Genomic DNA, 12,517 nt, shown 5'->3' with positions numbered 1-12,517 from the left:
GATGTTAAAGTTGCAGGCTTATGCCTTTGGAAGCTTCACGCACAGGGTGGGGAAATTTCATTGTAAAATTACGAGACCAAGAAAATTGTTCATAGAGACACAGTAATAATGTTTCATAGGCACAGTGGAGCCTGAAATTCAATAAGTCTTTTATTCCTCCAAGTGTAACACATAGTATAAATACACAAGTGTTACGAAATGAAAATGTTGATAGAGGTTAATAGTTTAAGAGTATCGAGAGAGTGGATAGTGTGTAATTTAACTGTGCGTTTGAGTGATTCTGGTTCTCATTGAGATAATTACAGAATTAGAATGATTTAGTGCTTTGATTGTTTTCTTATCAAATTGAATAACATGTTAAATAATTTGGATTCACTTTATTGAAACAAGCGTAAATCTCAGCTGGCCATATGCACAACTTATGAAGTCTCGTGAGCCCCCCTCATTACCCATAACCGTGAAATTGATGCAAAAGGACAACGTCAGACATCTTGACCTGGATTTCACCAAGTTGTATTGTAACCTGATCTGGGGCTTTAACGCAGAGCCAATTTTGGTGAAGTCTAATACTTGTAAATATCCATGGCTGATAATCACAAGATCTTCCCAGGTCATCACTGCATTGTGTGTAAATATAGCCATATTAAACGCTTGTCAAAATAAATAATAAAACAAAAGGCACGATCTACACGCAAGGGAACAGAGTCCCGTAGCGAACGCATTCAACCAGGTGTTTCAAGGCACTTGGAGCTCCGAGAAACACTGCTATTGAGCGCCCATTTGGCCTCAGCGAGGAACACCCCCACGAGGCCAAACGCAGTCCCGTTATTTGCACTGAGGAGCTCTGCTCACCAGAACTCCTCAGTGCAGAAGGAGATCAGGACGCCGTTTTCAAATGGCATCCCAATCTCCCGATCCCTCAAAGGGACCCCCTAAAATCCCCCAAAGTCCCAACTTACCCATAAGGGGTCCTCAACCGCCTTGCACAGGGTACCCCCGGGCCCGATCCGCAGGGAAAGGTGTCAGCTTGGCACCTTGGAAGTGCCAATCTGTCACTGTGGCAGTGCCCCTGCCAACCGACAGCACCACCTCATCACTTTGGCAGTGCCAGGCTGGCACCCAGGTGGTACTGCTAGGGTGCCAGGCTGGCACTGCCAAGGTGCCACCCTGCCCAGAGGGGAAGTACCTGGAGACCTCCAATCTGGTTTAGCACAGGGCTAAAGAGCTGGCTTTTAAAGCAGACCAAGGCAGGCCAGCAGCACGGTTCAATTCCCGTACCATCCTCCCCGAACAGGTGCCGGAATGTGGCGACTAGGGGCTTTTCACAGTAACTTCATTTGAAGCCTACTTGTGACAATAAGCGATTTTCATTTCATTTTTTTTCCACCCCCTGGCAGATCCCCACGAGTGCCATTCCGTCTGGTCCCCATTTGTGGAGACCAGCACTGAACGGCGGTCGCCCGACAGCTCCAATGCGAGGGGGTTAGATCCCATCGCCTTGGGTAGATCGTGGGAGTGCATATTAGAGTGAGACTAGCTGTCTTACAATAATATGCAGAATCGCCAAAAAGTGATCCACCCACAATTGACGGGATTCACATTGCAATGTCTTGTGAGATCACATTAGATCTCGCAAGGCTTGGTGAGCCAGGTAGATCTTGAAAGAGGGATCTCCCGGCTTCTACCAGTCACGTTGCGCCACGCTGCCTTTCGGGCGTAACGCGGCCAGTAGATCATGCACAAAGAATTTATAAACCAATAAGCATAACTGTGCTTAGACTACAGTGAACATTGTTTTGTTTTTACATGGCCACATTATAAGCTAAATGCAGATGAATGGAGGGATTATGAAAAGAGTTCAAAGAGTGTAACTGAGTTGAGCTTTTAATATTGTACCGCATTTCACGTTCTTGGGACATGCTGTGGAGCCAATTAATTACTGTTGCTTTGTACACAAATGTGGCCACTAATTAACATGCAGCAAGATTCCACTAACAGCAGCAAGATTAATAATCTATTAATTTGTATAGGCTTGCATTGATTATAGGATTATAATTGGCCAGGACACTATTTGAACAAGGGGGTTCTCCCAATGTTATGCGATCTGTCAAACCCACCTGAGCAGGCAGAACCTTGCCTTGATTAATATCCCTGGCCACATGGTAACTATGCTTTATGATTTGCAGTTGCTACTCAGATTGGCCTTCGAGCAGGCATTTTATACAGTACTACCTCTAATGTCGCATAATGGTGTCACTGGAGAGAACCATGATGATACCACATTAACAACAACAATTTGCAGTTGCAAAGTATCTTTAACATAATAAAGCATCCCCAGGTGCTTCTCAGGAGTGTTATCAGACAAAATGTGATAACGAGCTACTTGGAAAGAAACGGGGACATGTTATCTACAGCTTGGTTAAAGAGGTTGGTGTGAAGGAGTACCTTAAAGGAGCGATGAGTTTAGGAAGAGAATTGCAGAGCTTTATAGGGCATAGATAGCTGAAGGCATGACCACCAATGGTGGCGTGAAGAAAATTAGAGCTGCACAATTTTATCAGAGGAACGCAGGGTTCTCTAGAGAGTTGTAGGGCCACAGCATAGCACAGAGTTAGAGAGGGGTGTGGTCACGGAGAGGGATTTGAAAAGCTAGGATAAGAATTTTAAATTTGAGGCATTGCCAGAACGAAAGCCATTAAGGAGCACAGAGGTGATAAATGAACAGGACTTGTTGCGAGTTAGGATACAGGCAAAAGTGTTTTGCACAAGCTCATGTTTATAAAGAGTTGAAGGTTGGGACTTGGGTAATGAATTGTTGAATGCCAAGGCAACAAAAGCATGCATGAGAGTTTCAGCAACAGTCGGACTAAGGCAAGGGTGGAGCCGGGTGACATTATGGAGTTGAAAGTAAGTGGTTGTGAGGGCAGCACGGTGGCGCAGTGGTTAGAATTGCTGCTTCACAGCGCCGAGGTCACAGGTTCGATTCTGGCTCTATGTCACTGTCCGTGTGGAGTTTGCAGTTCTCCCCATGTCTGTGTGGGTTTCACCTCCACAACCCAAAGATGTGTGGATTGGCCACACTAAATTGCCCCTGAATTGGAAAAAAATTAATTGGGTACTCTAAATTTAAAAAAAAGAAAGTAGGTGGTCGTGGTGATTGACAGAATGTGCTCAGCTTAGGATAAGGGCCCCGAGGTTCTGAACAGTATAGTTCAGAGAGTGACCGTCAGCGACTGGACTGAGTTTGTGGCTTGGAAACTGAGTTTATGGCAGGGAGTAAAGACGATCAAAAACAAAACGCTTCCAGGCTGCTTTTAACATGCAATTTTAAAGCACAATTTGCAGTAACGAGGAGCAACTGACAGATAGTGACAAATGCACAGGTATCTCCTATTTAATAAATAGGGTTTTGTGACAGTTTGGTAAAATAGATTTCTCCTTCAAGTTAATAAGAATACGTGACTTTTCATTTAAATTCATAGCTTTGCAGATTGCACATGCTTAAGCAGAAGAAAAATTACCACATTGGCTGCTATGCAGCAAATTGGCTTTAAGATTTCCATCTCACTTTCATTGAGGTGGCTGGGCTCTGTAGTTGCTATATGCATTGCTGTGTTTCAGATCCTTATTTGATTCTATTTCAAATTGAAGTATTCAAATTTCACACATAAATTGCTGAATCTAAATACTGCACAAATCTTCCAAAATCTAATCGGTTTAACCAATCTAATAAAGTATCGGCTTTGACAGAATGGAGCACTCTTCCCTCTGAATCAGCAGATCAAGGGTTTGAACCTCACTCTACAGTGGGGAGCACATAGATGGACTGAGAGAGTGCTGCCCCGTGATACCCAGGCTGCCCACTCAGTTGGTTTAAAAGATGAAATGGCAGAATTTGCAGAAGAGTAAAGGAGTGCTCCTGGCTTTTTGGCAAATATTTATCCCTCTGTAAACATGGATTAAAATTTAAATGGATTCTATTAAATTATAAAATTTATAACATATCACCCCCCCACCACATGATTCCCCCCTCCACACACCAAATATTCATACCGTCACAGCGGCGAAGTTTACAGCAGCTTTTTAAAAATGGGATTTAGTCTTGGAGATCCCTCCGGAGGTGCAGAAGGTTAAGTATAGGCCTCAAGAGGAGAGGAACATGCCTGGGCAGTGCCCTGTCATTGCCCACTTGCACTATTACCTCCTGGCACAGGTTGGAACCTCTGCCAGGGTGCTGTGACAGGGGCGGGCCCTTGTGGCAACCCCGTGGAGTGGTGCCGGGGGGGGAGAACGGGCAGTAAGGGCGGAACTTATAGGCACGTGGAGGAACGGGCACTGGGGGGGACACGGGACGTCGGCGATACTTCCACAGTGGTGGGGAGGCCCCCCCCCCCCAATGATTGTTGGTTTGGGAGCCCTGATGATTGTCGGTGGGGTGGCGGGCGATCTTTGTCCAGGGGAGGGAATCTTCAATATCTCCATGGGGGACAAAGGGGTGCTGCAGTCGTGGGGAGTTGATGTTCAATTCTGATCGAGGTGTCCTTTAAAGATGGCACCCCAATCTCTGTGGAGCCGGGTGATGGCTCTATCAGACCCTGCCCTGCCAGTGTAACGGCGTAAACCGTGCCCATTCATTTTTTTCGTTAAAGAGGCTCCAGATCTGGAGTGTGTTATGGGCCAGGGTTTAGAGAACCCCAAAGTGTATCATTGAGTTCACCTGACCCACCACTTTTACTAGATTGTGGTATGGGAAGCACACGGCCCACTCTACACGTGTGGTACAGCAGAAATGGAAAAGTATTTTTTAAAGCAAAACAGTGTTTATTCTATGAACTCAAGTTAACCTTTTTAAAACATACAGTGAACATCTTAGCAACCATTAATTCAAATACAACCCCCAAAGACTGCAACACTAAGTAAACCTTTTAAGCTTTCCTTTTTAACATCCATACGACTTTAAAAAAACACCTTTTAACAGAAGCACATTAGGTTTACATTCACTACTGAAAACATTTATAATTCTGAATTCACCAAATGATCAAGAGATAGTCTTTTGAGGGCAGGGAGAACAGCAGTATATCTGTTTGGTCTGGCTTCAGCTCCAACACTGAAAACGAAACTAAAACACACCCTGCAGCCTGCTCAAAAACGAAAGTAAGAAGCTGACAGACAGCCCCGCTCCACCACTCTCTGACAGCACTGCAGAAATAAACACCCATTTCTTAAAGGTACTCTCACATGACAAGTGAAAACCGGTGTGTGCAACTGGAGAGCTACATGGCAGTGTTCAGTCTGAGCCTGACACTTTGACAAACCTATGTTAAGATTCCAACCAGATTAACTGGTCATTATCGCATTGCTGTTTATTGGATCTTGTTGAGTCCAAATGGCTGCCACAGTTTCCTACATAACAACAGTGACTACACGTCAGAAGCGCTCCAATGGCTGTAAAGCACTCAGGACTTCCTGAAGTTACAAAAGGCTCCAAATATACTTTTGGTCTTTCCCACTGGGACCGTTCTGAAACAAAATAAATAACGTTAAATGTTAGGAAGCCATAATGAATATCCACATAGTCAACAACCCTTACTATTCTCCATGTAAGTTTAATAAATAAGGAATAACATTACATTTCAAAACAACCCATTTCTTTACGTGAGAACATCTGAGGTCCATGCCTTCAAAGAACGGACAGAACAAAAATATTCTAAATTTATTTTGCCCGCAATATGTGGTTATAAATTTAAGCAGTAAACAATTTGGCTGCGATTCTTGATAAACACTTTTGACTTAAAGACTCAACTTGAATGTACTGAATAATTTACATTACAAATCTCATAAATGGACATGGTAATCATCTGAAAAGGGCAATATTTACCGAGACATTGACTGATTTAAATAATTTATTATGACTCATGCTTTATTTATGAAACATTTATATATTGCTAGTGTCCATTCCTAAGTCTGTAAGTTGGTGAGGGAAAAATAGGAGTGAGCCTAAGCGTCTGTGCACTCTTTTCAATTTTCTGTTTCTACTTGAAGCGGCCAATTTGTTTAGCAAAAGGAGACCATATTTAATACAAAAGTAAAAGTAAACAACAAGATAACCATTTAATTAGTCACAAGAGCGCAACTGAAGGAAGAGGCTGCCCAATATACTTAGTTTCCAAAGGCTTTTATTGCTGAAAAATGCCTCCTTTTGCATGGAATGATTTTTCTGGGACTGTTTGCCAATGGTGGCATATTAATGGACAGTGAAAGAGCATGAGGATAAAGCATGGGGAGAAAAGGGCAGGAGAAATCACCTCCTTCTCGGAGTCCTGCGAGCACGGGTGTTCCGGCTTGTACTTCTCAGCAAACGGACTGGAGCATGGACACCTCACTGATTTTCAGGCAGTTCCTTCGTGATTGTTGAGCCTCCATTAACAAAAGATTTGGAGTTGAAATTAACTGTGACCCTGGGTCCTAACAGGACTGAGATATACACAGCAGTAGCAAAGCTGCAACTTTCTCCCTAAAACGCAGACGGATGGGGAGGAAGACAAATCTGGGAAGCTGCTGGCTGCCTTCAACGGGCGGCTAGACTGGTTCGAGTTTGTCTTTTAGGAGAAAAGCTGAACAGGTGGAGCTGCCGAACCCGATGAAGACGAAAGAAGTGCCAGGATTTTTTCAGAGCTGCTTAAGTACTGCCATTATAGATTCAAAACTAGAAGTATAGTGGAAACCCTGGGCAGGATTCGCTCACCCCAAGGCCGGGCCGGAGAATCGGCGGGACCGGCGCGAATCGCGGCATGATGTCCCGGCCCCGGTCTGCCGATTCTCCGGAGAATCAGCGCTGGCGCGGCCGCTCTACGGGGCCCCCACGGCGATTCTCCGCCCAGGATGGGCCGAGCGGCCACGCAAGAAAATGCCGAGTCCCGCAGGCGCCGTTCACACCTGCTCTTACTCGGCGGGACCTCGGCGTGCATGCATCTGGGGGGGGGGGCCTGGTGGGGTGGGCGAGGGGGTCCGACCCCGGGGGGGCTCTCTGCTGTGGCCTGGCCTGCGATCGGGGCCCACCGATCGGTGGGCCGGCCTCTCGGGCTGGGGGCCTCTTTTGCTCCGCGCCGGCCCCTGTAGCCCTACGCCATGTTGCGTCAGTGCCGGCACGGAGAAGGGAGCCACTGCGCATGCGCGCATTTAAGAAATGGGTGTTTATTACTGCAGTGATGTCAGAGAGTGGGTGGAGCTGGGTTGTCTGTCAGCTTTTTACTTTCGTTTTAGGCTGTTTGCTGCAGGGTGTGTTTCAGTTTCGTTGTCAGAGCTGGATAGCTGCAGTCACAGCCAGAAGGCGTATTAGAGTCACTCTCTGTAACCTAAAGACTGTAAATCGATCCTGGTGATATAAAACTAACAACAGTAGTGACTTTAACCTGATGTTCTTCTGATAAAAGGTGTTTTAAGTATGATGGATGTTAAAGGGAAAGCTTAAAGGATTACTTAGTGTTGTATTCTTTGGGGGTTGTATTTGCATTAATGGTTGTTAAGATGTTCACTATGTTTTAAAAAGGTTAACTTGAGTTCATAGAATAAACATTGTTTTGCTTTAAAAAAATACCTTTTCATTTCTGCTGTACCACACCTGTAGAGTGGGCCGTGTGCTCCCCATACCACAATCTATTAAAACTTGTGGGTCAGGTAAATTCCATGATACACTTTGGGGTTCTCTAAACCCTGGCCTATAACACAGGCAATGACCATCTCCAACAATAGAGAATCTAACTAGCGTTCCTTGACATTCAGTGGCATTACCATTGCTGAATCCCCCACTACCAACATCCTGGGGGTTGCCATTGACCAAAAACTGAACTAGACTAGCCATATAAATACTGTGGCTACCAGAACAAGTCGAAGACTAGGACTCCTGTGGCATGTAACTCGTCTCCTGACTCCCCAATCCTGTCCACCATTTACAAGGCACAAGTCAGGAGTATGATGCAATATTCTCCACTTGCCTGGATGAGTGCAGCTTGACACCATCCAGAACAAAGCAGCCTGCTTTATTGGCACCCCTTCCACAAACATTCAATCCCTTCACCACTGACGGACAGTGGCAGCAGTGTGTACCATCTACAAGAGGCACTGCAGGAACTCACCAGGATTCCTTAGCCAGCACCTTCCAAACCCACTACCATCTAGCAGTACAAGAGCAGCAGATACCAGGGAACACCACCACCTGGGAGTTCTCCTCCAAATCACTCACCATCCTGGGTGGAATTCTCCCAAAATATTTCTAAATGTGTTCTCTGGTGTGAAATGAGGGGCTGAACTCTTCCACCCGCCCTTCGCCAGATTGCCACGGGCGGGATGCAGTCCATTGACCTCAGGCGGGAATTTCCAGTCTCCGGGTGGGCACGGCCGGAGAATCCCGCCTAAAGTGTGATTCCTGATGGGTGATTGAATGCGACCCAGATTGCAGTCCACCCACACTTAAAAATCTTTTTGAATAAGGGTGAATTTCACTGAAGGACCCAAAGACCAGCCAAAGCACCCCCCCCACCACCACTGTCAAGCCCCCTGCCCATCAACTACCCCCCCCCCTTTCAGGCCACACCCCTTGGCTGTGCCAACCTGGCATGGCACTGCCAGGTTGACACTGCAAGGGGGCCATAGGGCAGTGCCAGGGCACTATCCAGCCATGTTCCTAACTGCCAGGGGCTACAAAGGCCTCAGAGCCCCCCAGAGTGGTCATCACATCTATTCAGTGAATTCAACAGTGGCTGCGAGAAGTTCCTCATTGAGGAACCCTTGCTCTTCAATGTTTGAGTGGTGCCAGCTGCATCTATGGTGGAAAAGTTTCCCCAGTGCGGGCATGTTGTTCAGGCATCAGAGGTTGAAACGGCCTTATTGCGCCCGACTTAGTTTTGGGACGAGGCAGTTCAATCTTATGAGAGGCCTCCATCAGGAGTTGATGCACTCGAAATGTCTCTCTTTCATTGGACAAGATCCAGGCACGCATATTTAAATGAACCATTAGGCTCTAATATGTTCTCGCCCAATTCACACGGTCCCAGGATTCACAGGCCTCCCCAGTGAGGGCTCAACCGGGCGCCGTCTGGTACTGGTTCACAAAGTCGTGAGCCAGTCGTGATGGTACCTTGGGGGGGGTCGCGCTGGGGAGTTGAGACCCGCGAGTGGTCTGGGAAGGTTGGTACCTTGGCACTGCCCCTGGTACTTGGGCACTGCTTGCCTGGCATCTCTGAACTGCCAGCTTAGCACCTCGGCACTCCCACCTGGGCATTGCCAGGCTGGCAGGGTCACTGCCAGGGTACCAGGCTGGCAGTTCCAAGGTGCCAGGTTGCCCATGCCTGGGTTCAGGCCCGGAAGGGGCCTTGCGCATTAGAAAGAGGTGGAGGGGAGCGCTAAAGGACACTGAACGGGATACGTTGGGTGAAGTGGGTGGGGTCCTGAGGCCATTAGACTTAAAGAGTGGCTTCGACGAGGGTTACTCACCGAAGCCAAAAGACCCGGCAGAATGCCGTTGAATAGCAAGGTTTTTCTCGGCACTGCAGGTGCCATGAAACAACTCCCTAAACGCGCTGTTCAGTGGACTTTAACTGAAGTCCACTGAATCGCACCCCAGTCTAAAAATAATGATTTAAGACTGCCCGTCTGCTCTTTCTAGGAAGCACTTCAGAATGGAAAATAAAATACAATAGAAAAAAATGTGGTCAGACAGGACACCTGCTCAAAAGAGGAAGCGCTTCAGAGTTAATGGACCATGAAGTGCTATAAAACAAACAAAGCTTAACCCCCCTTTTAGATAGCCTTTAACTGTCAATCAAGAGGCTCATAAAAATTAATGGATGTAAACTGGAATGTAAACAACCAACCAAGTACAAAGGGATGAAAGCAGGCATACTGCAACTGTGAAACCAGAATCTATTGAAGCTACAAGGGGAGTGAAATGCATCTCCCAAGAAACAAGCCACAGAATGGCCCTGTCCTGTGAGATGATTTTAGGACAGACTAGACCAAGGCAGGCCAGCAGCGCGGGTTCAATTCCGTACCAGCCTCCCCGAACAGGCGTCAGAATGTGGCGACTAGGGACTTTTCACAGTAACTTCATTTGAAGCCTACTTGTGACAATAAGCGATTTTCATTTCATTTCATTTCATTCAGCTGTGCTTTGTCCTGTGATGAGATGTTTAACATGAAAGAAAGCAGGCTTCAAGCCTTCACAGACCCAAAGCAATACCTAGCCCAAGCCCCACAGCTCCAGTGAAGGACTCCCACGGCATCTGGCCTGTGGCTGCTGTGTGCTTGTGCTCTCTGGAGTTAACTGGAGAGGGGTACTCACCTTCTTGCTCCCCCTCTTCAGTCCACGGCACCAGGTGCCCGCTTTTAGGGACCAGTAATGATTCGCGCCAGGGTGACCACCTGCTGGAGGGGTGGGGGGAATACCGGGAGACAGCACAAGTCTCTTTCGCAGTTTTCCCGGAATTCTCCTGACATAGCAGGATTTGCGCTGGGTGCAACGCAGCCGGGAGAATTCCACCCTCTACCCTGACTTGAAAAGATATCGCCGTTCCATCACTATCGCTGGGTCAAAATCCCAGAGCTCCCTCCCTAACAACACTATGGATACACCTGAGGGACTGCACCCCCCCCCCCACCCCAACCCAAAGATGTGCATGTTAGGTGGATCGGCCACGCTAAATTGCCCCTAATTGGAAAAAAGAATTGGATACTCTAAATTTTAAAAAACCTCCAAGTCTGCAGCAGTTCAAGAAGGTAACTCGCCACTAACTTCTCAAGGGCAGCTAGGGATGGGCAATAAATGCTGGTCTACCTAGCAATACCCACATCCCGTTAAATGAATTGAAAAAAAATGTACCTGATTTTTAATTCCATATGAGCCATAACGGAAAGAAAATAAGCCAATGATGTGGAACATTATAATGAAAATTGCTTTCTGGAGAATACGTGGGCTGTTCCCAATGTCTTTTCTGACCTTATGATAATGAAAAATATCACAATACCAGATTATTTAAGTTAAACTATAATTCTGGATTCACTTACTATTAAAATATACAGAAGCAGAAGCATAAATGCAAGAATTCTGAAGAGCAAATGCTTGCATGAAAAAGCTGAAATTAGTCCATAAGGGCTTAATGTAGTTTGCTTTGGAAAAATAACTTCTCTTTCCAGTTTTGGAACATAATAGTTCTTTTGGATAAATCTGACAAAACCATCTCTATGGCACATCATTCACAGTCTTTTGGGAAGAGAATTTGTGCCATGAATGCCACATGGAGCTCAAAATAAATGCCACATGGAACCTTTTTGAAGTAAAGTAATTTTCTTTTGAAATGTCCAAGCAGACAAACGGTTAACAGTTTCATCTTTATTTTAAAAAAAGAATAAATTTAGAGTACTCAATTCATTTTTTCCAATTAAGGGGCAATTTAGCGTGGCCAATCCACCTCCCCTGCACATCTTTGTGTTGTGGGGGCGAACCCACGCAAACACGGGGAGAATATGTAAACTCCACACGGACAGTGACCCAGAGCCGGGATCGAACCTGGGACCTCGCCGCCATGAGGCAGCAGTGCTAACCACTGCGCCACCGTGCTGCCCAGTTTCATCTTTATTGACAGTTGCATACAACTTAGAACTGACTCTCAGCTTCTCTGTCGCTAAAGTCTGCTTGATTTGAAACCTGGCGATAATAGGAAACAACATTTCAGTGGACAAAACTACAGACATTAACACTTATTGCCTTGGTCTTAAAGGTTACTTTATCTTAATTAGTTTCCTTTCCTTCTTCCAGTCTGCCTGCTTCCTTCCTTCAACATTTTATACACAGCTGAGAACAAATTCCATTTTATTGTCAAGAAATTACTGTTTTTTCACAGCTACTTTGCTCATTAAACATTTCACTTTGAGAATTTGTAGTAAAATCTTTGGCCCTGAAACTTTGTGTAGGATTTCTCCCAATCCCCTGTTGTAATTTTGACAGCAAATGAGTGGAACCGTAGGGTAATTCTATTCATGGTGTTTTTAACCTGGTTATAGCATCTGGGGATTCTATTAATTGGACAACGTGGGTGAACTCCCATGGAACTTTAGGGCCTTTATATTTTTGTGACTGTCAGTGAAGAGATACCGAACAATACATCATTTCAAAAGAATTCCATAAAACAGCTCAAGCTTGTTTTGTTTTAAAAGCCGTAATCAATTGTATTTTATGTAGCACCTTTCATTAGAAAATGACACAAACACTTCACACAGGTTTAATTTTTAAAAAGAGAGAACCTAAAAGGGAGCTGGAGAGATCCTGGGGTTTAGGAAGGAAATTCTAGAGCTTGGAGCTTAGAAAGCGGAAGGTCAAGCTGCCCTTGCGGAGCAAAGAACCAGGCGTAAAACAAGCCTAGTTTGATGGGAGAGAATTGAGCCGAGGTTTGTGCAGGGTAGGACATGGGTAGCAAATCTTTGGGTGAGCCAAGTCATGCAGAGAGTGGATGGCAGGGCAGAA

The 12,517-nt window shown here is 45.8% G+C and overlaps 1 protein-coding gene across 4 annotated transcripts in view; it reads left to right on the top strand.

Annotated features, from left to right (window-relative positions):
- Positions 1-12,517, top strand: part of nfic (nuclear factor I/C) — a 788,712-nt gene that overhangs the window by 473,537 nt on the left and 302,658 nt on the right. The window lies entirely within an intron of this gene.

This window comes from Scyliorhinus torazame, chromosome 18, assembly GCF_047496885.1.
Source record: "Scyliorhinus torazame isolate Kashiwa2021f chromosome 18, sScyTor2.1, whole genome shotgun sequence".
NCBI lineage: Eukaryota > Metazoa > Chordata > Chondrichthyes > Carcharhiniformes > Scyliorhinidae > Scyliorhinus > Scyliorhinus torazame.
The sequence above is the reverse complement of the archived record's forward strand: the minus strand, read 5'-3'. Positions and strand labels throughout refer to the sequence as shown.